This window comes from Elgaria multicarinata, chromosome 3 (genome assembly GCF_023053635.1).
Source record: "Elgaria multicarinata webbii isolate HBS135686 ecotype San Diego chromosome 3, rElgMul1.1.pri, whole genome shotgun sequence".
In the NCBI taxonomy this organism is placed as follows: Eukaryota; Metazoa; Chordata; class Lepidosauria; order Squamata; family Anguidae; genus Elgaria; species Elgaria multicarinata.
The window spans coordinates 86,167,313-86,182,812 of NC_086173.1; positions in this window are offsets into that span (position 1 = coordinate 86,167,313).

A 15,500-nucleotide genomic window follows, 5' to 3' on the forward strand; every position below is an offset into this window, starting at 1 on the left:
TGGGAGATCCAGGGCAAAGTGAAGTACTTCTTTACACAGAGCACAGTTAAATTATGGGAATATGCTGCCTCAAGAAATGATGTGACTTAGATTACTTTAGGGGTTTAGACAGATTGGTGGACAGCAAAGCTATCAATGGCTTCTAGGCATGATGGCTACATGCTTCTTTCAGGATCAGAGGCAGCATGCCCTGAATTCCCAGCTGCTGGGAACAATAGCAGGAGAGAGTATTATGGCTTTCATTTCTTCCTTGAGGGGCTTCCCAAGGGCAACTATTTGGCCACTGTGAAAAACAGGATGCTGTACTAGATAGGCCTTTAGTTTGACCCAACAAGGCAGTTCTTATATATGTACAGTTTGCCTTTTAGATATTTTCCACCAATAACCATAAATGCTTCCTGCTTTAAAAGTGTAACTGAATTAGTTTTAAATATACACATACAAGTTCCCATTATCTCAGTATCTGCATAACAGCAATTTTATATGCAACAAGGTATTGTCTCCCCACCCCACCCCATTTTAATGGGGTAGAGCCATGCTTGTGGTGAGGGATTGTACTTGCAGTATTAAATTGTTCCACTAGATGGTACTTTACCATCATCATACAAGTGTTACCGATTTTACCCATAAACTGAAAATAGAGAAAATATGATGTTCAAATCTAGAGTGATTATTGAATTTCCCCAGAGGTGGTCAATCTGTGGCCCTCCAGACGTTTTTGGCTACAACTCCCATCATTCCTCATCATTGGCTACACTGGTTAGGGCTGGTGGAAGTAGCTGACTGACAGAGAGTGAATACTTCTTCATGCACCACATAGTTAAACTATGGAATTCACTACCACAAGATGTAGTCATAGCCACCAACTTGGGTGGTTTAAAGGGGGTTTAGATAAATTCCTGGAGGAGGAGGCTATCAATGGCTCCTAGTCCTGATGGCTATGTGCTACTTCCAGTAGCAGAGGCAGTAAGCCTATGTACACCAGTTGCTGGGGAACATGGGCGATAGGGTACTGTTGCACTCATGGCCTGCTTGTGGGTTCCTGGTCAACAGCTGGTTGGCCACCGTGTAAACAGAATCAAAAGGACAAGTCAGTTCCATATCTGCTATAATACGTGAAATGGGAGTTTTGGATATCACTTTTCATATTGATTCATGGGTTACTTTCCCACACACAAGTTACACTGACTCTGTTCAGACGACATACTAAGCCATGGTGGTTAAGCATTTTGAATTCAACATTATGGCTTAGCATTTCGTGTGAAGTGTGACTTAGCATGTTGTGTGAACCATTCCGAACCATGGTGGCTATATAACCACGGTTTAAACACACTTACCATTTGCTTCAAAAAGATTTAGCGGCCTAACAATGGCTTAGCATGTTGTCTGAACAGGCCCACAGTAGATCAGAGCCAAGCTGGAAAAGATGCATAAAGGCTGGGAGTGGGACAGCTCTTTCCCTTCAGTTCCCTAAGCTCAGTTTGACTCATTTAATAGAAGATAGAGGTAGAAAGTAAGAGGCAGTGTTTGCATTGTCTCTACTGGAAACATTTCTCCCACTTCAAATTATTAGTCAAGAAAACTGTATGTGGATGGAAATGCTAGACATGACAATTCTCCATGATGACAGTGGGTGGAGCCCTTGTTGTTGAAAATATACTAAATGTTTTCACTTGTATTCAACGTTTCTTTTCTTTTTATGCTGTACAGTATACAAATGCACACGTTCATTCCCCAGGTCATTCTTGTTTCCTCACTACAACCTTGTGAGGTTAATCTGAAGTTAAACTGAGAGTTGCTTACTGGTCCAACTTCACTGTGTGAGCTTTGTGGCTAAGTAGGAATTTGAACTCAGTTCTCTGTCTCTCCTCAGTCCAAAAGTCTTAGCTACCTCACTATCGCTCATTGCTTGGCCTAAGCTTTGCCAATGACAGGTTCTGAACTTAAAATAATTAGTCTCTTTGGTTGGTGATATTTACTAAGAAATTGGCAAATTTAGGTTTTGAAAATATTGAATAGGCACATAGATGTTTTGAAATGTGTTACAGTTTTAAAGTGTTCTATTTTCTTATGGAAGTGGTTTTATGTTTTCTCATACTAACATATGAAAATACTGCAGAGAAAGAAGAGGGCAGGACCTTTCTCTAAATTGCAACTCTCTCTTATTGATCCTTTCCCAGAAGCCTTGGTCTTATCGCAGCAACATGGCTACCTTCTCTCTTTTTAAAACACAAATGCACAGTTACAAGATGGGGGATACTTGGCTCATTAATCCTACAAACAAGAAGGATCTTGGAATTGTTGTAGATCACAAGCTGAATATGAGCCAACAGTGTGATGTGGCTGCAAAAAAAACAAATGCTATTTTGCAATGCATTAATAGAAGTATAGCTTCCAAATCACATGAGGTACTGCTTCCTCTCTATTCGGCCCTGGTTAGGCCTCATCTAGAGTATTGTGTCCAGTTCTGGGCTCCACAATTCAAGAAGGATGCAGACAAGTTGGAGCATGTTCAGAGGAGGGCAACCAGGATGATCAGGGGTCTGGAAACAAAGCCCTATGAAGAGAGACTGAAAGAACTGGGCATGTTTAGCCTGGAGAAGAGAAGATTGGGGGAGACATGATAGCACTCTTCAAATACTTAAAAGGTTGTCACACAGATGAGAGCCAGGATCTCTTCTCGATCCTCCCAGAGTGCAGGACACGGAATAATGGGCTCAAGTTACAGGAAGCCAGATTCTGGCTGGACATCAGGAAAAACTTCCTGAGTGTTAGAGCAGTATGACAATGGAACTAGTTACCTAGGGAGGTTGTAGGCTCTCCCACACTAGAGGCAGCTGGTCAACCATCTGTCAGGGATGCTTTAGCGTGGATTCCTGCATTGAGTAGGGGTTTGGACTCGATGGCCTTATAGGACCCTTCCAACTCTACTATTCTATGATTCTATGAGTACCAGCAATGTTGCTGTAAAGGGGACAGAAAGGTGGTTTTGGGGTCATTGCAAAAGGCCCAGAGAGTAAACAGTTATTCTTTTCTTTTCCGAACCAGAATGTAAGATTCATTTCTGTAAAATTGCAGAGGGGATTTGGTAAAGATGGTGTGCATGTCACTGGTACTATCATTTCAGAGGGACATACCCATATTTTATCAAACCACTTCCATCTGCAGCACACTTATCTGCTTACTGCAACCTTCATGGGAAATAAAGGATGTTCTTCTTTCCCTTAAAGTTTAGCGGGAGGAAGATGGACAAGAAAACAGGAGGGAGAAAACAGAAGTACAAGCTTTGGAGTGTGGAGCCAACATACATAAAGGAAGGATGTGTAGAAAACAGTTTCATTTGAGAAAAACATAAAAGGGATGCCCTTCACCTTGTCTGAACAAGAATATTCTTGGGGTTAGCAATAGCAATGCTCTGTCTAGGCTGATTGCTATCTGACCCTAGGCTATAGACTAATACCCACCAGACGCCCCAGTATAATGAATGTTTAACATAATTCAATTTACACACTAGATACGTCTTATCACAAAGCTTCACTCCATCCCCAAAGCTTCAGCCCAAAGCTGCAAATTCCTGTAGATAACATTTCCATAGAAAGAACGCATTTTCAGGGACAGCATATATTATCCCCTAAGATAAACAAAACTAGTCATGTACCATTCATGTCACAGAACTCAAGACATTTCATTGTAGAAATAGCCCAGTTCTATTTCATGGAATGGTCTGTCTGGATCCAGCCCATAGAATTTTGATTATTGTGGAGTTAACATAACTCCTTTCATTTTCTAATGGAATGTATCAAGGCCTTAGAAGGATACTTTTGGGGACGGGGCAGGAAGATATTCTGAAACCCTATTTCTTCTTGTTTGCCAGCTCCACGAGTATTCTCTCAGAATCTGCACCAATTGATTTAGCACTATAGGATGAAGCTCATTAGGAGACAGATGTCTCAGGTATGTCAACCAGTGTTGGAGTTTTGAACAATTGCTGTTTCAGACCAGGGGTAAAAAGGAGATGGATGGGTTACTACTGGCGTTTATGTTACATTTTTATAAACTGCACTTCCATTCAAAACTGGATTCCAGAATGCTAGACATACAAAATTCAAATATACAATATAATATTAAAACGACATAAAATGTTAATCGACAATGCAATCTCTGGGTGATGTCCAGAAGATTTTCAAAGGTTTTTTACTCCCAATATATTAATAAGAGTGAGTAAAACTGCAAGGAAAAAAATCATTGCCATGGTTGGCCTCGTGCAAATTGCTTATCTCTCAGCCTCAGTGTTCCTCATTTGTAAATTAGGAGTACTAATTGGTTGCTTTTGACAACATCTTTGTTCAGGTCTTCTGTCCAGGTATAGAGTACCATGTTAAAATCTCTTCACTCTAGTAACTCATACGTAGATTTATATCAATCTCAGCCTATGGTTCATAGGCTAGTATCCAATTGTGCCACAGTGCTAGCACTAATGACTTTGTGCTAGTGTAATGCCACTTTTTCACATTGCCCTAGCAAGCACTAGTTACATTACAAGTGGTTTACACTATTTATTTTATTTGTTACATTTATCTCCTATCTTCTCCAAGGAGCTCAATTCTCCTCCTGTCCATTTTATCCTCATGACAACCCTGTGAGGTAAATTAGGTTGAGAATCAATGACTGGCCCAAAGTCACTCAACAAGCATTATGGTGAAATGGAACCTTTAACCTGGGGCAGGATCTACACACTACTGTTTTAAAACAGTTTATAACAGTATTGACAACTATTGGAGCCTAGGACATATTCTATATACAGTTTTCAAACCATTTTCAAAGTGTCTTATCCTGCTTGGTGTAGATCTGGCCCCAGTCTCTTCAGTCCCAGTTCAATAATCTAACCATTACACCACACTGGTTAATGGCAATGTCATTACGGTTAATGCTGGGGCACAATTGGATGCTACCTAATGATAACTGATTCCATACCATATGAGCTTTCATGTGTCTGTCTATGGTTGGTACACCTCAACATTATAGTGAAAAACAAAATAGATCTTGAAAGCTCATTGTGCCATCTGCTATATTATCATCATCATCATCTAAATTCTTAGACACTTTTCTCAAGAAAGACTAAAGATGGCATACAACAATATTAAAACATACAAAATGTAGACTAACTGAAATATTTATCCGTATCATACTAAAGCACAACCTGGAAAAACAACAACCAGAACACCAGTGACAACCATAGACAATTAAATAGCAAAACTGAACTGATGCATTAAAACAGCCTATCATATGCCATCAAATATATACTTAATATACATATTCATTAAACAAAAAACCTACAGTTTACAAAACAACGTTAAGGCTCTACAGTTTTCAACCAAGCAACAAAACGCAGGGAAATTGGGAGTTAAGGCTCACAAGCCTTAACGCCACATCCTCCCTAAGGAGGCAGAAAGTGCCAGTGAAATTCTCATTCTCCCAAAGCAGATAAACCATGAAGACAGGATGGAGAATATGATATGCAGAGGTGACTGTGGGGTTTGTGGAAAACTGATGATGAACAACTTAGGCCACGTACGTCTCTTTTTTTGTTTAGAGCAGCCCTTCCTCAACCTCATGCCTCCAATGGTGTTGGACTACAACTCCCATCATTGCAAGTCAGTATGTCCCGTGGCTAGGAATGCTGGGACAGCAGGATGGGGAACGCTGTTCTATATCCTTACAAAATACAGGGTCTGCCCAATATTTTTCTCACACAAACATCTGGCATATAGCAGCACGATTGATAACAAAAGGGGCACTATTTGTTGCAGATGTAGAACCAGAGCATGTGCTCGCACTTTCAACTTTTGGTGAATATCCTGGCCTTCAAAGAACCAATGTGTTTTTTTCTTAAAATGTGTTTATACAAAACATACTGTTCACTCCCCACAATCCCTCCACAATACATCATCTCATCAGAGGAACAGAGGAACAGAAAAGGATTAGTTTGGCTGTCTTGAACTCCTTTCAGATGAGATTAGTTTGCAATGCTATACCACTTTGGAAGAAGTGGTTTACCCTAGTAAACCCTAATAAACTTAGTGGCACTGACGTCTGAGAAGACATGTATAAGATCCAAGTGTAAACCAATCTTCTCCAGCCTGGTGCTCTCCAGATGTGTTGCCTTGCAACTCCCATGTTATGGGGAGGGCAAAAATCATTTTCATCAATAGTTTTTAAATAATCCTTACACAAGAAACTATTAGGTGCTAGCTCTGCCACACTACCTAGCACCTCTGCCACACTACTGAACACATAAGAAAAATCCTCTGTGTTAGTCCCCTGACACCATATATCTGGTATTCAATAAACAGACAACCTATGCCATGAGTTGAAAACTAATTTTGACATCTGAGGAACTATCTGGGTTAGGTTGCTTCATTTGGTTTGTCTATTTAAACTGATGCACATCTTTTGGAGTTCCTTGATGTATCACATATCTTAATGCTGGAAAACATCATAGTTTAGAACAGATGTGGGCAGAAAATAGATCTCTCCTGACATTTTGGACATCAACTCACAGCATTCCTGATCGCTGTCCATGCTGATAGGGACTTTTATGCATTGAACTCCAAAACATCTGGAGAACTACAATGCCTGCCCTTGCTCTAGAACAGCGTACCCCAATCTGATGCCTGTCAGATGTGTTGGGTTGCAACTCTCAACATGAGGAGATGCTCTTAAAAAAGAGAATTAGGTGGCCTGAAGTTGTTCATGATCAGTTTTCCACAACCTCACAGTCACCTCTGCATATGATAGCCTTCTGCCCTCCAGATGTTTGAGATTACAAGTCCCAGCATTCCTGACCATGGGACATATTGACTTGCAATGATGGGAGTAGCAGTATTGGCAGTGTATATCCTACTGCCAGCAAATGAATCACAGGAATATACTTTGAGTGGATGGGTTAAAAGTGCTACGTAGAACCACAGAACTCTCAGACCAGAACTCAAACATCCTGCAGGATCTTTAAAGGCCTAATTGTTATTCAGAACAGGTTTTGTATTTGAAATTTGGTCCTTGGGGTTATTCTGACAGATGCATACAAATGAAAACGTTTCATCTGAATGACTTGTCTAGACTCCTTGCTTCTAGATTATCCTGGGAGGCTGGATTCCTGAAAGGATTCCATTCCTAAAGTTGTGTACCAGCAAGCTGTGTGAAAATGCCTCATTCCACAAAACAATTACACACACACACACACACACACACACACACACACACACACACAGAGAGAGAGAGAGAGAGAGAGAGAGAGAGAGAGAGAGAGAGAGAGAGAGAGAGAGAGAACAGGTATCTCTCAACCATGTATTTAGTTTAAAGAAAAGACAGTGAAATTTAGGGTAAAGATTATATACCCTTTAAGAGTGACATGTTTACTGTGCCAAGAAAGAAAAAGAGAGTTGGTACTCTACACTATTTATTAGAAAATTAGATATTCTCTGCATTTTGAGCTGCTGGGCTCCCTCAGGGACAAACTCTATAAAATAATATCTTACCTATAAAATATTGATATTGTACACAAACAATCTCTATACAAGGGAGTTAGCTCCATGTGAGTTAGCCCCATTGAACATGATGGGTTTTATTTCTGGGTAGACATGTAGAAGATTGTGCTGTTTGGCTGTAGTCCTATGCCCACATACCTGGGAGTAAGTCCCATTGAGCTCAATGAGACTTTTACAAAAAACGCACACATAAAAATGAACACAAGAATTCTACATAGAGGTGTGTCAAGTGAAGCGATGTGTGGAAAAAGTTGATACAGAGAACTCTTTTATTGTGCAATTTCCATGCCCTATTCATAGAATTTTACAGTGGGTCCAGATATTGTTGTAACCCTCCCTAATTTCCCCATTTCTTCTTCTATGTCTTTCCTTACCACTGAAGTTCTATTTAATAGGTGTTAAATAGCTGCACAGTATCTTTTGATTGTTAACTCTAAGACCACTTTGTCTGGAAGCACCCCCATAATTCCTCTTCAGGGAAGCACATTCTGACTTTTGCCAACAGCCTGGGAACCTAGGCCCACTGGAATGATGCCCCCCTTGCTTCTGAGGAATAACACCAAACCAAGGGGGAGACCACCCTGGCCCACCCATCAGCCAGAGAAGGAGCAGTTGCAGGGAGCATGCTGTGCCGTCCCTTCCGGAAAGAATGCTTGGCCCCAACCCCCTGTAGCCCTGAGACTCCAGAAGGAAGGGGAAAGAAAGCTCTGGTCCCATCCATCAGCCAAATAACCAATAACTGCTATGGAAACAAGAAGACTGGCAAGGGAAGATCAGCCCAGCCCTATGTGGTGTAGTGATGTAGTGACTAGTCCTAATGGCTATGTGCTACTTCCAGGATCAGACACAGTATGCCTTTGTACACCAGTTGCTAGGGAACATGGGTGTGAGGGTGCTGTTGCCCCCGTGTCCTGTTTGTGCCTTCCTGGTCAACACCTAGCATAAATAAATAAATAAAAATCTAGAACCCGGGGTCACCCCATGAATCTGATTAGTGGGAGATTCAGGACAGTTAAAAGGAAGTACTTCTTCACATAGTGCACAGTTGAACTATGGAATTCGCTACAACAAGATGTAGTGATGGCAACTAATTTGGATGAATTTAAAAGGGCATTGGACAAATTAATGGAGAATAAGGCAATCAGTGGCAATTAGTCATGATGGGTATATATTACCTCCAGCATTGGAAGCAGTAAGCTTTTGCATGCCAGTTGATGGGGAACAAAAGCAGGAGAATACTACTACCCTATTCATGTCCTGTTGTGGGGTTCCTACAGACATCTGGATGGCCACTGTGCAAACAGAATGCTGGACTACGTAATCCCATGGTCTGATCTAACATGACTTTTCTTATGTGCAGACTTATAGCTTTTCATGTTCAGAAAGCAATGTAAAAATATTTAAAAATCAACATACACCATTTTATGGATTTGAACATTTGGGAGTCGATTTCTATGTTCTTTCTTTTTATGAGATGGCATGCATGTATGATTCACTCCTTTTAATCATGATTTTGCATGCTTTAGGGACATTTAAATTGTAAGCATGAATCTTTACGCATGTTCATACACTATAACTTGATGGAATGTTTATACAATATTATAATTTGCTTGACAAGCTGCGATACCATTTTGTAGATTCAGGAAGAGCATTTGCTTGAAATGCCTATGACATTTAATTCTTCAATATACAGTTAGCAAGACCTGTAGTTCTTTCACTCACACACACTTACACAGTGCATGGTGTCTTGGTACTGCAGAAATGACCCTTCTGTTTTGTTATGTTTTTCATATTTAGATTTACTGTAAGGGCTAAAACTATTATTATTGATTTAGGCAATAATTCAAGGAGAAAGGAGCTATGACCAGAAAGGACTATACTGTCACAGACTGATGGTCCCAGTCTATTTAGGATGATTAGTGCCTTTAAATGGGAAGATCTCCAATTGCTCCCAGATAGTCTTCCCTGATTGCTGAGAACGAGGGAGTGTTGGGAAATGAGTCATCCAAGACCTTTCCTCTTCCCCCTCTCCCCTCCTACAAGCTGTGAGTTTCTGTATACAAATAAAGTATATGGCATCACACATTGGGAGTGCTCTGGCCTCCCATGGAGAGCAATGCAGATGAACATCATAAAAAGTCAGCCTTGTTATAGGTCTTCAAGGAAGGGGTGGGATCTCCCTAATTACCCAGGTGTTTTTTATTGTGAAGCCTTGCAATGCAGGATCTGATGCCTGGGCAAAGAAGGAAAGGAGCCCTGCTTGCTATGTATGGTTCTCAAATGTTCCTCTCTGCTTTTTGTATTTGCACTACATGATTTGCAATACAAGGTTTTTGCCTGTAATAGGGATTTTTGGTCTCGTTTTTCAGCCTTAATGGTAAGGACCAGAACTGTTGTAAGGCACTCACGATTACATTTTTTTGCCAATTATATGTACCTAAATCCATGCCTGATTAAGTCTTCAATCCTGTACAAGCTTACTTGGAAGTACAGTATGTCTCCTTGAAATCAGTTGGACTTACTTTTGGCTAAACAGTGATAGACCCAGAGTCCTCATGGCTGGGTACAATTCCATAACTTCTATAGGCTTAAACCCAGCATAGATCTTCCCTTGTGTCCCTAATTCTGTAGGAACCATATGGCAATACTATAACACATAAATAACAAAAGTAGCCTTCCTGGCTCATGAGAAAGAAATCTAAAATCCTCAGTTGGGTAATACCTTTATGAGGACCAACCCATATGCAATAAAAACGTGCAGGCTTTCATGTTCTCCAGAATTCTTCATCCGGCTATGTGATACAAAAAGCAGGGGATGGGGGTGAAAACAGAAGAGTCCAAAAATTAGGCCAGATGCTGGGGTCATGAGGTCTGCAGTTTAATAGACCCAGTCCCAAAATTTGCAAATCTCCATTTTGAGATGGAGTAACCATTTTACTGATTTATTTGCTGCATTTATTCCATCTTTCAGACAATTATCTTCTCCCTAAGCAGCTCACATTAATTTAAAGCGAGAGAGTGAGAGAGGCGCTGCCACATAGTCCGCCCAGCACACTCAGGTCCTCTGGGGTGAACTTACTTCAGTCAGCTAAAACTAGGCTGACATCAGTTTCCCAGAGGACCTTTTCTTCTGTCGCCCCCAGATTGTGGAATGGCCTGCCGGAGGAGATTCGTAAAATTAACACTATGTGTGATTTTAAGGCAGCTTTAAAGACTAGCCTTTTCCGGCAGGCCTATCCAGATCAATGTTAAATCATGATTTTTTAAGATGTATTGATTCCTGTTCTAATGTTGTTCCCCGCCTCGATCCAAAGGGAGAGGTGGGTAAGAAATGAAATTATTATTATTATTATTATTATTATTATTATTATTATTATTATTATCCGAGTTCAAGCATCAACTTGCTCCTCCCTGTTAGTCAGAATCAAGTCAAGGATGCTGATTCTGCCCCCGCCCCCCATTCCTTCCTCCACCCTCTGAAGGAGAAAGTAGTCAACAAGGCAAGTCAGGAATTTCCTGGAGAGACCATGCTAGCCAGAGTTTGTCTCCCAACTAGGGTTGTCGTATCTTAAGCACCGGATGGATCTGGATGCCTAGACTCCCCCACACTTGGCCCCCCAGCCCCTGCTCGCCAAGACATAGAGCACTTATGGGCATGCTTGTCAAGTATGCACAGTCCAGAAGTGCCCTGCAGCTGTATACTCCCCAATGCAAGCCAACCTTTTTACTCAAGATGGGGGCTCCGTAATTTTTGTATATTTAATGTTGCACAAAATGGGCCATTTCCACAACGTTAGATGCATAAAGGAGCGTTCTACATAAAGGGGCCCTTCAGGGGCTCTTGTGGCCTGGTGAGTGGGGGTGAACAGCAGTAGCAACCCCTTAAATGCCTGCCAGGAACAGGTGAGTCCGTCCTTCCCTACTCCCAATAGATATCAGGGTAATTAAAGTCCCCATTACTATTGCTTTATGCTTTCTTGAAATATCTGCAATTTTCTTTCAGAAAGCATCATGCACATCTTCTCCTTGGCTGGTTGGTTGGCAGTAGACTCCAACCACAATATTATTTTTATTCCTTCCTCCATTTAGTTTAACCCAGATGCATTCAACAAAGCAATGTTCATTCTCTTGAATTTCTGGGCAGGTATGAATATTTCTAACATATTGTACAATTCCTCCCACTTTTCTTTGGCTTCTGTTCTTTTTGAACAAGTTATATTCTTCAACAGCTGCATTCTATTCATGGGAGCCATCCCAACAAGTCTCTGTTCTACCTATTAAGTCATATTTTCCCTCTTGATTCAAGAGTTCAGACTCACCCTATTTATTTCCCATACTCTGAACATAATATAAAGCCATTGAAAGCCATGAACTTTATGCTCCAATGACCTCTCTGCATTTTATTCAGAGGCCTAACAGGTCCCACTACAGCAGTTTTCCCAGATTCCAGCAACAGCACATGAGTCCTTATCTGTGCTCCTTACCTCTGGGCTTTTGCCTCCATCCCCCACAGGAAATAAGGTGGCAGCTCTATTTGCTATCAAGAACAAGTTACTCTTTCCAGCCCTGAATTCACATTGTGCTAATCACTCCATCACCAAAACAGCCCAGATTGAAGCTAGATTAACTCACCAAACGGGTTGACATTTTTATGCAAGAAGTCAGCTGAAAACTCCCTGCTAAGGTTGCGCAGCCTATCAAATGCGATTACAATCAATGGTTTCTGTTGAAATCTGCCACCCTGCAAAAAATACCTGGTTTCAGGAATGACTGTATCACTAGTCTCCACTCAAGGCAGACCCATACTTTCGCTTTTGCCCTAGAGACATGTGAACAACTGACGAATACCACTGAGATCTTCCGAGGCTGGGAGCCCGTCGCTTGTATCAGAGGTTTGATCTGCAAGGTCAAGCAAAAGTGTTTTCTCAGCTGTGGCTGCCCTCCATAAACAAGCCTACATTACAGTCTTTTCAGCACCAGGTTATTTATTTTATTTTATTATTCATTATTTATTTTACTATTCATTAATTCAATTTATGAGTTGTCCTACAGCCAAACCTATCAGGGCAACATACAGAATCAACATCTAAGCTCCTCCTCTAGGTGCCTACTCTAAGGGAAGCTCAGAGGACAGCAACAAGGGAGAGGGCTTTCTCTGTGGTGGCCCCCCAATTTTGGAATCATCTAGGGTGACCATATGAAAAGGAGGACAGGGCTCCTGTATCTTTAACAGTTGCATAGAAAAGGGAATTTCAGCAGGGGTCATTTGTATATATGGAGAACCTGGTGAAATCCCCTCTTCATCACCACAGTTAAAGCTGCAGGAGCTATACTAGAGTGACCAGATGTAAAAGAGGGCAGGGCACCTGCACCTTTAACTGTTGTGATGAAGAGGGAATTTCACCAGATTCTCCATATATACAAATGACACCTGCTGAAATTCCCTTTTCCATACAACTGTTAAAGATACAGGAGCCCTGTCCTCCTTTTCATATGGTCACCCTAAATCATCTCCCTGATGAGGCCCTCCTGGCACCAACATTGGTATCTTTTCAGCACCAGGTCAAGACTTTTCTTTTCTCCCAGGCATTTCACATCATCTGTTGAGTTTTAACTGACTCCAGAGCTATCTTTGGCCTGGCTGAGAGTTTTTTTAAAAATGTTTTAGATATTAGCTGTTTTTATGGTTTTACATTTTGTATATTGATTTTTAATGTTCAGTCTTTTAATCTTTGTAAACCACCCAGAGACCTTCAGCTATGGAGCAGTATATAAATGTAAATAATAAATAAATAAATAAATAAATAAATAAAATAAAAATGCAATCAAACCAATAAGAATATAAAAAGACCCTGCTGGATCAGACAAAGAGTCCATCTACTTCAGCACTAGGTGGGCAGGCAGCTGTCGACCAGGGACCCACAAGCAGGAAATGGGTGCAACAGCACCCTCCCACCCACGTTACCCAGAGACTAGTGTACATAGGCTTACCGCCTCTGCTACTAGAGGTATGATAAAACACAGTCAAAAAGCTGTTTTAAAAGCAGCAACAATCATTCAAAATAATTTAATAGAGTTAAGGAACCAAGCAGCTAAGACATGGAGAATGATAAACCAAGCAGCAGTTCAAAATTCTTTTGAAAGGCCTTTTAAAAGACCTGGGAGACTAAAACGGTCTTTGCCTGGTGCTGCAAAGCCAATAAAGTAGACACCAGAAAGACCTCTCTAGGGAGGGCATTCTACAATTTAGGGGCCACCACCAAAAAGGCACACTTTTCCCAGGCATATTAATCTGCTGTTGCTTTTAGCATTGTTTAAGGGTTTTAATGTTTCATTGTGGGTTAATTATTATTTTATGATGAAATAATTTTAAATTGTGTACTACCCTGAAACTTGAATAGGGTAAAGGCCAGTATATAGATGTTTTAAACAAATAAACCCTTATGTGTACTCATGGCTCGGAACAAATGACATCTTTAAATACATTGCATGTGATTGCTATGGGAAACACCAGCATTTGGCTGCTAAAGTTTGGGAAATTTCTCAGAGCTCTGATACATTGCTAGGATCAAGTTAGAAAACCACTGGCAGAATAGATTTCCCCTTCCCCTGCAATCCCGACATCCCTAAATCAGTTCTGGGGGTTGGGGAACAGATGGGAGGCTCCAGGGATAGAGGAGACCAAAGGGAAGCCTCTTTGCATATACAGCAGTCCATTCGTGCAACATTGGGTTTAATCCGGTGATTTAACATTTGCTCGTGAAACAGCACACAACAAGGATTTGGAATCACTACATGTTTTTTACACACACACACACACACACAAATCTGAGATGAAACCTCAAGCTTTTCTGCATGAGACCTTTATTGTGCACTCATCTTTCCCTACTCATGGTTGTTTATGGGTTCTTTAGATGATGTCATGACTCTCCAGTTTTGTTTGTGTCTAACCAGCACTTCCAATGAGTAGAACAGGAAAAATGTGGCATTTAATTGTGAAAGCAAAAGAAAGTGTGATTTCCTCTTGTGTGTTTGCACTTCCACACTATGGCGAGATATACTGTATTTCTCTATAAAACAGTAACTATCTCTAAATTTGCATCTGTTATCTATCTATTCTGTCTATAGGTTACCATATGCATTTTTATACAAATAACGGTACTCTTTTGCCCCCCCCCTTTTGGTGATGCATTTCCTCATTTTTGATGATTCATAAGTAGGTACCCTAGATATAAAAACTATTTCCAGGTTAGCAATTACATTTCCATCAAGCGCTGTCTTATAAATAGGGATCCTTTCCCTAGCTCCCTGGAAGGACAGCTATCTTCCCAGGATGTTAATGATTAAGGAGTTTGGTCTTCCCTGCAGGAATATACTCACTTTGCCAATGCTTCTGTGCTCCTTACAAGGTATTTTGCATTCATTACATTCTCACTAAATCACTATTTTAATCCTTAGCTTGCAAATGTTTGCTTTGCCAGACTGGCTCCAGGTTTCCCTTTCACATGATCTTGGGTGATGATAAGTTCCTTCTATTGCTTGCAAATAAACTTGGAGTCAAGGGAGAATTGCCTTTCAGAGGGAATCAGCCTTGGGCCTGTGTGACTTAAATCTTCTGCTGTGATATGGAATTGGTCTGCCAAAACAGCTGGTTAGAGCTGCAGCCCTATACACACTGATTTGGGAGTAAGGCTCATAGAACACAGTGGGATTTACTTCTGAGTAGACATGCATAAGAGCTTCGTCTATTGGGCGGTATAAAAATATAATAAATAAATAAATAAAAATCATACTGTTAACAGGGCCAGTGCCAGACTATTTTGTGCCCTAGGCAAGGTGAGCTACTTTCACTCACTCACACACACACCCCCCCCAAAAATGCCAACTTTGATTTTTAAGAACATATGTTTCCTGGAAAAAATAAGAAGCACAAAACTTGAAACTGCTAAATTT